At 41.5% G+C, this 12,921-nt stretch overlaps 1 protein-coding gene across 2 annotated transcripts in view; it reads left to right on the plus strand.

Moving 5' to 3' along the window:
* The window catches only part of EPB41 (erythrocyte membrane protein band 4.1), a 187,410-nt gene that overhangs the window by 19,227 nt on the left and 155,262 nt on the right, over nucleotides 1–12,921 (plus strand). Inside the window, exon 1 of one of the 2 annotated variants that reach the window (XM_058553443.1) lies at nucleotides 1,587–1,708. The exons of the other annotated variant lie outside the window; for it this stretch is intronic. The gene's annotated coding sequence lies outside the window, so the exon portion shown is untranslated. Of the gene's footprint in view, nucleotides 1–1,586; nucleotides 1,709–12,921 lie in introns of those variants that run through there. 2 annotated transcript variants of the gene reach the window in all.

Here is a 12,921-nt window from a genome sequence, read left to right on the forward strand (position 1 = left end):
CAACAAATAAGTAAATATAGACTAAGTGCTATGAAGCAAAATTAAAGCAGGGCAGGGGTGTGTGAGTGGAGGCTGTTGTAGATAGGGTAGTCAGGTGGTCCTCCAGGGGTTCTTAGGCTGTTTCAAACAGATAGTGCATGTAATGTGCTCAGCTCAGTGCTGACAACAATTGAGTACTTAACAAATATTATGTCAACCTGCTCCACACCTCTCAGTCCATGTTTTAGTCTCCAAATAGCAGTAATAATGAACACTTATGTAGATCTTACACTTAGATACTGTTCTAAGCCTTTTAGATATTTGAACTCATTTAATTCTGACAATAACTCTTATGAGGTAGGAAGTATTATCCCCTTTTATGGGGTCAGATACAGGCACAGAGAAGGCCAAACAATTAGGGAGGGCTGGAGGCTGAGAACTGAACCCAGGTAGTCTTCCTAGAGGCTGAGCTGAGATGTGAGGGGCTGTGATTAGATAGATACAAGGAGACAACAGTCTAGCTGGCATGTACAGGCTCTGATGTCAGATTGCCTGGCTTCTTATCCTGGTAGATCTGACCTCTCTACTTTGGTTTCTTCATCTCAAAAATGGCAATACCAGCACCTATCTTACCTTATAGGGATCATGCTTAGAAGAGAGCCTTCTTTCTGCTTTGTGAGGCCCCAGCCTGTTCAGAGACCAGCCCGGCAGGGAGTGTGAGGGGTCAATGGGCCTCTGAAACTTCTGAGAGGAAATAAAGGCACATCAGGCAGTTGCCAGAGCAACCCTAAGTTCAGCTGGAGATCAGACCTCGGAAGCTAGGTTTTTATGATTTTGAGGTTGCCAGGGTGAAATTAGGAGACCTATAAATGCAGAAAACAGCTGAAATCTTGGCGTGGCCACAACACTCAGCTTCCATTTCAGGCCTTACACAGCTGCCAGGAGAGGTAAAGTCTCATCGAATGTCAGGGTTGGAATGGCGCCTAGAGACGGTCAAGTTAGTAGACGGGGAAACTGAGGCCCAGAAAACCTGAGGGACTTACCCAAGGTCACAAGGTGCATTAGGGGGCAGTCAGCTGGGGCAGCCTGGCAGCAACCTCGCCTTTCCCTGAAGCTTCCAAATCTCGGCCTCTTACCTGGCCCTCCTCTGGCCGGAAAGGGCCTCACCTTCGTCCAGAGCACTAGGGGCCTCATTTCCCACGTGAGTGCTGCAGGGGCCGGGAACAGCCGGACTCGAGAGCGGGTTCGACTTGCGCGTGCGCACACGCGGCCAGCCCCTTGCCTTTTCCCCTTTTCCTGCCCCTCCCCTCTCCTTACCGGCCTAGGGGAGGGGGGGAATCAGGGGGAGCTCAGAACTTGGCCTCAGCCAATGGGCTGGCGGGCCGCGGGCCCGGCCCCCTCATTCCCTCCCGCGCCGTCCAATAGAAATTTACTACAATGTTGTGGCGAACGAGGGGGAGGGGCGCGCGCGGGCGGGCTGGCTGCGGGCCGGGCCGGCCTCGCCTCGAAGAGGGAAGGCGGGAGGGCGCGCGCCGGGGCCGCCAGCTCGCTCACTCGCTCGCTCGCTCCCTCCCTCCGGCGGTGGGTTAGTCAGTCAGTCAGTCTGCCAGCAGCCGGCGGGCCGGCGAGCCGCAGAGGGCCCGAGCCTCGGACGCCGGCGCCTCTTCCAGCCATTGTTCGTCGGGCGGCTGCAGCGGCGAGCGCGGGAGCCGGGGCCCCGGAGCCACGGGTGAGGCGAGGCGGCGGCGCACGAGCGGGGCGGCGGGGCTCGGAGCTGTCCCCGAGGGGACGGTCCTGGCGGCCGCAGCGGCGCCGCAGCCTCTTTGTCTGCAGCCCCCCGCAGGCCCGGGGCCGGGGGCGCGGGCTCTCCGGCCTCTGGGCGCCGGAGGCTGAGGGGCTGGAGCCGGGACGCGGCCGGCCTGAGGAGAGAGGCGGGGGCTCGCTGGGGGAGCGTCTCAAAGTTAGGCTTGGGGTCGATTTTTGAGGAAGGGAAATCGGTACCGTCTAGTCTGTCCATCACTGGACAGTGGGCAGGAGCCTTGGAAGGAAACCATGTGGGGGAGATTTGCAGGTTTCGGGCGGTGGAGGTGTTGGGTGCAACCGCAGAGCGATTTCTTCGTGACGAGGTAGCGGGGCTGCCTGGGGAAGTCAGCCACCATCTGGGGGTGGAGGGAGCCCTGGGAGGACTTGAAGGCCTTCCCGCCATAGACACTGCACCATTGAAGAAATTCCCGAACCCCCGGGCTCAAATGCTCTCCCCCTTAGTCTTCACGGTTCCCAGTGCCAAAGGGTTAAATCTATTCTTCCCTCACCGTGACCTCCTTTTTCAGTTCGTGCATCTGTCGGCTTGGAAATACTTCCTCCCGCTTGCTGGGCTGCGTTTACCTGCGGAGAGACCGGATCTGGGCTCGCCCTCCGAGATTGAGATTCATCACCAGGCTCTTATTCCTGGTGGGGGGTTTGCCAAAACAGGTTTATTCTTCCCAGGAACAGGCATCCTCTTGAGAGAGAAAGTGATCTCTCACTTCTTGAGAAAGAAATTGCTGATGGATTGGTTTCTGGCCACATGATAAGACTGTCATCCTGTTTCTCTAACTGTACCCTACCCGAAATGACTAGTCTGTGGAGACTTGTCGTTTTTTGGCATGTATTGCTGATTAGGAGGTAGTTCTTTTTTTTTTTTAAGTGCTGTCGAGCTTTTTTTAGTAGTCTGGGTGATTTCACAGCTGCTATTTTGTTCTTTCTGTTTTTAGGGAAAATTGCAAGAAATGGTTATGTCTTGTGTCTTGGATATTATTATAGTGGATTTATACTCTCTTGAGGATGTACTGTACTCAATGCTGTTGCTCATTACTGTTTTCTGTAGCCTCAGTCCTAGCAAAAATTTTAGTTGGTTTGACCCTTTTAATCAAGCATATATATATATATATATATATATATATATATATATATCCCTTATGTAATTCTTCTTATCTCGATTTTGTTAGTGTAGCCTTAATCCTGACTTTTTATGGAAACTTGATATGTACTCTTGATTTTCCTTTTCTGTAAATTGGAAACATAAGTTCTTTGCCAGCTGTACAATTTTCGGTATTATAAAAGTTTCTTGGGGCATTATTAATATAATCCATGTAGAATACATAGCAGAATACCTGGCACAGAGTAAGCAGTCAATAAATGACATTAAAAAAATGGATATAATAACTGAACATCAGGTTTTCTTGGAATCAAAGTGTAATTCAGAGTGCTTTCTACAGGAAGGTTGTAATTAAGGTGAAGATAGGTGTTATTCAGATCCCCCAGGAAACTGAAGTCCGGTGTCTCTTTGCCACTGATAAAAGTGAACTCACTGGCAGACTCAAGCTCAGCGTGCTAACTTGCTGATTCCTCTTTCTTCTAGTAACGAAACTACACTTTTTTCCTTGTATAATTGAATTCAGGCTTAGAAGTAAATGTTCTTAATCGTTAGGCCTCGCCAAAATTCTCCCAACATTTATACCAGTGTTTTATACCAAATATCTTATAGGTAAGTTGTTATACAAAATGGCCCCAATCTACCTTTCCACCTTTATTCTCCTTATTATGTACTGGTATTTTCCAACCAAAAAAGAACTGCTCAGTAATAAATGCTTTCTTATCTCTGTATCTTTGGCCATGCGGTTCCATCTTTGTTTGTCATATATATTCCTCCTGACTGTTTTCAGTTCTCTTACCTTAAAAATGTTCCATATATTTGTAATTCTTTTTTAAATAATTTTATTTATTTATTTTTTTCCCCCACAACCCCAGTAGATAGTTGTATGTCATAGATGCACATCCTTCTAGTTGCTGTATGTGCGACACGGCCTCAACATGGCCGGAGAAGCGGTGCGTTGGTGCGCGCCCGGGATCCGAACCCCGGGCCACCAGCAGCGGAGCGCGCGCACTTCACCGCTAAGCCACGGGCCGGCCCTCATATATTTGTAATTTGAAGTGTGGGGAAAAGTTCCCTATGTGGAAGGAAATCTATGGAATTTTTTGTTTTGTTTTGAATTTTCTTTGAGCTTCATTAGTATGGCCAGCCAGTCGAATTTTCTTTAACTGGTATTTGTTAAAAGGATTTAGGTGCTAATGCCCCATCAGTGTGTGCAGCCCTTAGTGGTAGATGATGGCTGTTGGTAAATTAAGAAAACTTTTTAAGCTTCCTTCCATTCTATTTAGAGCTAAGGACTCTACCAATTGACAAGTTTACTGCTTAGAAACTCTGGCTGTCAGCAAGTGGACTAAGGTAATAGAAGAAAGGTTTATCTTTTAGGTGGGTCTCTCTGCTTGCTTTCTGCACCTCTTCTCTTTCCTGGTGGTCTAAGGGCCAACGTTTCCTTAATGTTTGTTAAACACTCAAGTCGTATTTATTATATTCAAGCAGTAGATATCTTGAATAAACCTATGTTTTAAAGTAGGCTTATCCTCAATATATCAAATAACGTGATACAATAATTTATATAATATTAACAAAATAATACACAGGTCTTCCTCTTTGCATATTTAAAAATGCTTTCATCTTATCTCCTTTCTTTTTTCTTTAAGAAACACTTCTAAGCTAATATCTAAATTAAAAAATGATTTAAAAGGATCCTGTCTCCTCTGAAAAAAATGGTTGTGGCATTTTGTTGAGATATGACCTATATCTTTTTCCTGTTACTCTCTTTTGTCAGGTTTGTGCCCCACATTTAAAGTTCACCGGTGTGACGTTTCCTTGTGTGCAGTTTGAGTTTAACGTTTTGGGAAATTACAGAGTTTGCCTTCCATTTCATTTCTTAGTTTATGGTCTTAATTTTAAACAAATTCATATTATGGGAGATAATGTGTTTATAGTGCTATTGGCTTTCCTTCCTCCTGTTCCTAAGAAAGCTTCGGAGTTAAGCTGGTCAGAAGTGTTGCCTAAAAGTCGCAGGATTCTTGAATTCTCTGCAGGTACTTTGATATGCTTACCTGTAGATTGTAATTTAAAATATGTAGTCTAGAATTTGTGATGTGAGTGACAGGGCTTGCTTACATTGTTTTCTGAATGTCAAATCCAACTTCGTATTGGTGATCTGATTTTATAACTAGAATATCAGTGGCCGTCAGGGGCTGAATTTGGTTGTGAAGTCAAGAGGAGCGTATGTTATTTAGACCACAGTCTGTTTCTTTGTTATCTAAGAATCAGGCCAGCCCAAGTGCTGCCAGTGTATTTTTCCAAGAGTCTCATCAAATTCGTGATTGGTCACGTGCATATTCAGATACAGATTCATTGCTACCTCTGAAGGACTTGTTTTTTTCTCCTGTCGCTTGAGCATGGAATCACCTTATTTTATTTGTGAGCTAAACAATAATAATTCTAACTTTTTTCTTATGACCAACTTTGCTTTTTTCTCTGAATAATACCCCCAAAGGTGAAACTTTTAAAAACTTTAAAAAAGGCCTCTGAATTGATCAGTTAAGGGCCTTATTTATGTAGAGAATCTAGAATTATTGGAAGGTAATTGATTCATTGCATTTATAATAGCTTTTAGTTAAGAGCCAGATTCCAAATATATGTGTTAATTTTTATTGTTTGTTTAAGTTTGTTGATATGTCACTGGTGGCTTACTGTGTGTCCTTTGTATGAGTGGATTCCTGCATGTTCAGTACAATGCACTGTAACAAATACTCTGCTGTACACACTGGGTTAGATGAGTATTTTGATTTACTCTGCTGCTGTTTAATGAATACACAGTGAGAAGGATAAAGAAAAAAGCTATAGCAATGAACAGTATTCAGAAATTGGAGGCGTTAGAAAGGAGAACTTTGATATTTTATTTTGAGTGCTGATCTTGTTTAGGATTAACTACCTCACTGACACTACTTCAAATGCTGGTTTTAGGGGAGTTTAGTGGGAGAATCTGATTATGATGAAAGTCTGTTTACACTTATTTTTGCTAATTATTTTTACTTAAAGGGGATTGTACCCACCTTGAAGTATTCGAAAATAAATTGGCTAGCTCTTTGAACTTTAAAGAAAAGCAACATACCATAGTGTGGCTAATATAAGTCAAGGAGTGACTTGGAGAGACTTTAATCTACCCTACCTGCTAATCTTCATCAGCTTTCCCCAAAGTCATCCTAATTAAATATGCTACCCCTAAAAGTCTCTTCTGTATAGAAATTCCAGAGCCATCATGGCATTATGTTTCTTTATTAGTTATTATCGCATTTATTAAGATCAGTTCTCATTTTGCAGTTATCTCTTGATTATCTCCAAGATAAATCCATATGGATTAAACTGTGATTGTTATTGAATTGCTACTCTCTCCTGTCCATGGCTGAGGGCTCTTTGGGTCACTTCCACCCAAATTAATCTAGTCCCTCTTTTCTCATTCTCAACTCTCAGGGCAATCTCTATTTGTAGAAATTAAAATTATTTCTGAGTTATGTGGAGTGGAGCTTGGGTAGGGTTAAAATAATCTTGGCAGTGGGTTGGAAGAGGCAAGATTGTCTGATGGAATGGATAGGATCTATGACTAAATATTGGTATTGATAAATAAGATTGGAAGAAGCAGTAGATGCTGTATTAATATTAATATCTAATTCTATCTATATATGTATATCTATAATTCTCTTCTGTTATCTAAGAATATTATCTACTAATAGGGACAGGAATATCTCCATTTCTTTTTGGAAATAGGTGGAAATAATAAGATAAGATAAAATAAAACAGGATATAATACATACTCTTGTAGTTAATTGTGATTTGTAAATGCAACCTGCCTGCGCCTTGCGCTTCCATCCTCTACAAAAATCATCCTAATCTGAATCAACTTTTGGTAGGCCCTCTATATGTCTGAACTGTAGCACTGGACTCCACATAGACTGAGGTTTAGATACTTTCTACATTAATATTCACTTAGAAAACTTTTGTGTGTGTGTGTGTGTGAGGAAGATTGGCCCTGAGCTAACATCTGTTGCCAATCCTCTTTTTGCTTGAGGAAGATTGTCGCTGAGCTAGCATCCGTGCCCATCTTCCTCTATTTTTTTTTTTATATGTGGGATGCCGCCACAGCATGGCTTGATGAACGGTACATAGGTCCATGCCTGGGATCCGAACCCGCGAACCCCGGGCCACCGAAGCAGAGCGTGGGAACTTAGCCACTACGCCACCGGGCGCGCCCCATTCAGCTATTCTTAATGCTTACATAAATTAAGTAACCCTATTAGAATCATTTTAACGCAATGAGATCTTAATGGTATATCTTTGAGTACATGGTCTTGTAAAGAAATGCTGTTTTAATTTATATGTCAAACATGTATTTTAATTTACCAATTTGAAGTTCTACATATATGCAAGTGAAAAGTGTTTCACCTTGATAATATACTTGGTACAGATTGTTGAAATTCCTTTCTCCCCACTAGTTTTGGCCATATGGACACAGGCAGAACTCTCAAGATCTCCAAGGATTTAAGCCCTCAGATTTTACCTGTCAACCATTTCAGCGTGTAATAGAGACACAAGGAAGGCAGCTTGAAGTGAAGGCTTTTTTGGCTACCACCCACTAGCTGTTTCTTGCCCTTTTATCCTTTATAATGATTCAGAGAATCAACACTGTTGCTGACTTACTACCTGCAGAGTCCTGCTAATCTTGATGGAATTATGTAATTATATAAGCCTTTTGCATGGTGTCATATGATGTTGTATATATGTCCTCCCACACATGTGTCTTTAGAGTAATTTCTTCCCATCTGGTGTTGGAAATGAGCTCTTTGTGAGGTTATTTTTAAATCTTCAAGCTTTCTGGCATCCTCAACACTTTAAATAACACAATTGCTTTTGAAGGCAAGCAAATCCACGTGGTATATTTAATCGTTTTTTCCAGTGAAAATGTAAATAGTATTTATTTTTAAAATCATATCCTGTGTTCCAAACAGGCAAAACATGTATTTTATGTTTACATAGTCTCCAGATAATTTTGTTAGGTAGGAAATAGTCAGTTGTTGCCAAGTAGATAAAGTAAAGAAGTACTTAAGGGAAAGGATGCCAAGAATAAGAAACCTGTTAGAGGAAAAAGCTTTCAGAGATATTTTATTCTCTGAAGGTTTATTGGTATCCTGTTCTGAACTCTTGCACCCTTATTTGTTATCTACCAGATTTGTCATGTGTTGTTTTATATTTCATATAAAACTGGTATTCCCCAATGAGATTGTCAGCTTCTGGAAGGCAGAGGGTCGATATCATGTCTTTCGTTGCTCTCCCCATCCCCCCAAACACAGATATTTCTTAGTACAGTAGCTAGATACATAATATAGGGGACACACTAGACATACAGAGATGTAGTAGGAATTTGAAATGCAGGATAATTAAGATTTAAGACCTGGGTCATAATTCTGACTGCTTCTGATTGCCTCTCTCTGTATGTGTGTGTGTATCATATTTTCTTGGATAGTAAGTCATGCAGATATCATGACACTTTACTTCTAAAACACTTCAGTGTGCATCTCCTAAGAATAAAGACATCCTACGTAACCACAATACCATTATAGCTAAGAAAATTACAGTATTTCCATACTATCAACCAATATCCATCTAATCCACATTTTAGAAAGAAAATTAACAATATTTACATAATATTAACCAATATCCAATCCATATTTAAAAAAGATCAGTGTCATCTACTTAGTAAGATTCATCCAATAATTCTTTTTTCTCCAGATGCTATTTTGTTGACTTATCCTTGCTAGTTGTGTTATCTCTAATATGACTTTTAATGAACACTGGTTAACAAGAAATGTTCAACAGTTAATGTACTCCCTTTGGTGTTTTGTAAGATTGAAAAGACTAGCATTGGAGTAAATGATTGCATAATGATCATAGCATCATATTTAAATAAATATACTAAAGAATTTATCCAGTGGCCAAAGGGCAAGGTGATTTTGTTTTGTTTTGTGTTTAGATTTTTATTATGCCTACTTTGGTAGGCAGCAGTTAAGATGGTCTCCAATGATCCCTGCCGCCTGGTATTCATGCCCTTGTGTAATCCCTTTTCCTTGTGTGACCTGGACCTGGTGACTTACTTCTAATGAATAGAATACAGCACAAGTGATGGGATGTCACTTCTAAGATTAGGTTACAAAAGGCTCTGGCTTCTGTCTTGGGCACTCTCATCTTGGGCACTCTCTAGCTCTCTTCCTGTCCCTCGGATCACCAGCTGTGATATCCTAAGAACATTCAGGCAGTCTGTGGAGAGGCCCACATGGTGAGAAACCACGTCTGTCAGCAACTATGTAAGTGAGCTTGGAAGCAGACCTTCTGAGGCCTGACAACAGCCATGTGAGTGAGCTTGGAAGCAGATTCTTTAAGCAGAGTTGAGCCTTGAGATGAATGCTTGACTGCAACTTCATGAGAGACCCTGAGCCAAAGGCACTCAGCTAAGCCATGCCTGAATTCTTGACCCATAGAAGCTGAGATAATACATGTTTGTTGTCTTAAGCCACCAAGTTTAAGGCGGTCATTTGTTGTGCAACAATAGACAACTAATACATCTACCATTTATTAATTTAATAAATATTTATTGATCATCTACTATTTACCAGGCACTGTCCTAAGTGCATTGGGACGTATACAGTAAGTAAAGTAGCTCAGAAGTGTCTGTTCTTGTGGAGTTTGCATTTTAGTGGGAGAGGACAAATAATAAGTATACAAATCAAGGATTTTAGTAAGGATCATGGAAAACAGGATAAGGGAACAAAGAGTGAGGGAGGTAGGGTGGATATTTTAGATAGACTGGTCAGAGACCTCTCTGATAAAGTGACTTTTGAGCAGGGCCCTGAGTGGTATCTGGAGAAGAGCATTCCAGGCACAAAGGTTAAGCACGTTTGGTGTGTTTGAGAAACATTAAGGAAGCCAGCATGGCGGAATCAAAATGATCTGGGGAAAAATGGTAGGAGTTGAGTTCAGAGAGGTAATAGGAGTTCAGAGAGGTTGTAGGTAGGAGAAGGAGCGGATCATGTAGTGCCTGTTGGCTATGCTACAGACTTTGCATTTTTTTCTGAGACAGGAATTCTTGGGAGGATTTTGAGCAGGGGATAGCATGATCATTCATTTGATACATATTAATTGATCATCCACAATGAGCAGGACCCTGTGGGTGTTTGTGATCACAAAAATGTAGAAGACGTGACTCCTGTCCTAAGGAGGTTTAATGATCTAGAATTAGTAGAAATGACTGGGCATGCACAAAAAACTTAGGAATAGAGGCACTGTGTCATGGAAAGACATGTGGTTATGGAAAAAGCACAGAATAAAACCTGGGTTAAAATTCTGGCTCTTCAACTTGATTTAACACATTTCAGCCACTATTGACTGGGTGGTATTATAAGCCACGTAAAATAATAATAGTAGTGTTTATTTTTTATTTATTTATTTTTTTGGTGAGGAAGATGGGCCCTGAGCTAACACCTGTTGCCAGTCTTCCTCTGTTTTGTATGTGGGTTGCTGCCACAGCATGGCTTGACGAGTGGTGTAGGTCCGCACCCGGGATCCGAACCTTCGAATCCCAGGTCACCGCAGGGGAGTGCGCCAAACTTAACCACAGTGCCACCGGGCCAGCCCCGGTGGTAGTGTTTATTGATGCCTTACTATGAGCCAAGCTCTGTGCTGTGTGCTTTATAGGTATGACAGAGGTGTTGAAGAGTATAGGCTCCAGGGCTAGAATGCCTGGTTTTAAATTTTAGTTGTGTCACTCTTTAGCTAATGACCTTGGGCAAGTTACTTAACTTCTGTACCTCAATTTACTCATTATATAACAGGGGGATGATAAAAATACTTAGCTTTTAAGGTTGTGATGATGATGAGTTAATATATGTGAACTGTTTGGAACAGTGTCTGGCACCAGATAGATATTAGCCATTATTTTTGCATTTAAGCCTCGCCCTATGAAGTAGGTGTGATTAATCCCATTTTACATTTTAAGTAGCAGGCTAAAAGTTAAGTAACTTGTCCAAAGTTACAGAACTGGCAAGTGAAAATTGGCTTCAAAGTCACATTCTCTACTGCTACACCTTTACTTGTTCAATATGTCCGTGAGCAAGTGGGGAAGGAGAGATTCGGATGCAGGCCTTCCATCAAAGCTCATGATTTCTTAATGATTGTGATCTTGTGAAAGTACTTTTCTATGCCTCAGTTTCCTCTTCTGTAAAATGAGGATAATACCCACACTACATAGAATACATAGTAATAACAAACAAAAACAAACCTTGCAGTGTGCCTGTGCATCTTGACCCATGCCTTTTTTCTACTTAAATTGGGTATCTATGTGTCTATCTAATTATTATCTATAAATAAATATAATATAGGCATGTAGAAATATATATGGTTTTGTCTAGTAGTGATCTTTGGATGTGATTCAGACTTGTACTGTAGCATTTTTAAGCCTGTGTGTGAGTATTCTAAAGACCCATTTCACAGCAACTCAGGCTTCATAGCCTCATTTCCGGGTTGGTACACGGTCATGTGGTTGATGTCCCCATTGTTGCTTTTATCTTTTGCAGCAGATGTGAAAGTAAACATTCAAGGTTGAAAAACAGGAAGGGGTTTGGCTGATGTTCACTGAGAGGGTATTTTTGCAGGGAAACTTGTACACAAGCCACCTGAAATCTGAAATGCCTCGAATCTTCGTGACTTTTAGCAGATACAAAAAGATATTATAACTTACTGTTGTGAAGTAAATAAAAAAGCAAATGATTTTGCAGTTTAATGAATTTATGAATTTGCATATATTATTGCATTTAAAAATACTAGAGAAATGAGATAGTTGTTCCTCTTTTTGTTTGAAACAGAGAACTGATGTATATAACTTTATAGTCACCCTAATTCTGGGTTCTTTTTAGCTATGGAATAAGTTTTCAATAAGGAAATGTAGAGTTTTTTGTTGTTGTTGTTGGCTGTCTGTTCTAATATCATTACACTTGAACTTCTTCAAAAGCCAAAACCTAACACAGCTTTTTTCTACTTGGCTCTTGTCTTTGTTCCTAAGGAGAGGAATTCACACATATCTAATGCTAGCCATATATCAGGTACTACTCTCCATATATGCTTACTAAGCTCATATATTAAATTTAAATATTTCCTTCTTTGACATTCAATCTACAACGAGTTTTTATTGCTTTGGTGAAATCCCTCCCTCTTGCCCTTCTTCTTCCCTCTCCCTCCCTCCCTCTCTTTCTTCCTTCCTCCTCCTTCTCCTCTTAAATGATTCTCTCCCATACTTTTGCTGAACAGTTTTCTATTAATAGTATTTCGGAGGCAGGGTGATGTAGCAGCCAATAAAGATATGGATTTTGGAGTCAGATAGACCTGGGTTTACAGTAAGGTGGTTTTTGATAGGAAAAAACTGCTTTTTATCTTAATAAATAAAAGCCAGGATCCTCTAGAGTTGGCTTTAGAAGGAGATTCTGCACATGGAGTGGAATAATTGGAGCTCACAGCAAGGACTTTTGTTCCCAAAGACTCACCTTCCCCTGGAGAATCCCTTGCTGACCCCAGGGAGTGTTGCTTTCTCTTTAATTTTCTGTCCCAGAGGTGAGTCTTCTCTTAATACTCCTGCAGTACACAGCTGAGACCAGGCTGCAACATTTAAGCACAGAGTTACTAGGATGCTTCTGGCTCACAACATAAAGCTCCTCTTCAATTTGTGGCCTTTATTGGGATACCTCCCTTCTTGACTGCAACACATAAATCTGCCTTTCAGTGCCAGGAACCATCTCTAACTCTTCTACCTGGGAGTGCTTACAGCATGTCTAGATTGCTCTAAACCCAGAGAAGAAGGCCCAGAACAAAAGGGGATTCTCTACCTTGCCAGCCTGTGGTTATATGTGAGAGAGGACCCACTTCTTGCTTGTGATCAACACTAGGTCTGTACAACCCTTAGGAGAGCCCACAGTCACCCATAG

The sequence above is a fragment of the Diceros bicornis genome, chromosome 13, assembly GCF_020826845.1.
Source record: "Diceros bicornis minor isolate mBicDic1 chromosome 13, mDicBic1.mat.cur, whole genome shotgun sequence".
NCBI classification, from domain to species: domain Eukaryota; kingdom Metazoa; phylum Chordata; class Mammalia; order Perissodactyla; family Rhinocerotidae; genus Diceros; species Diceros bicornis.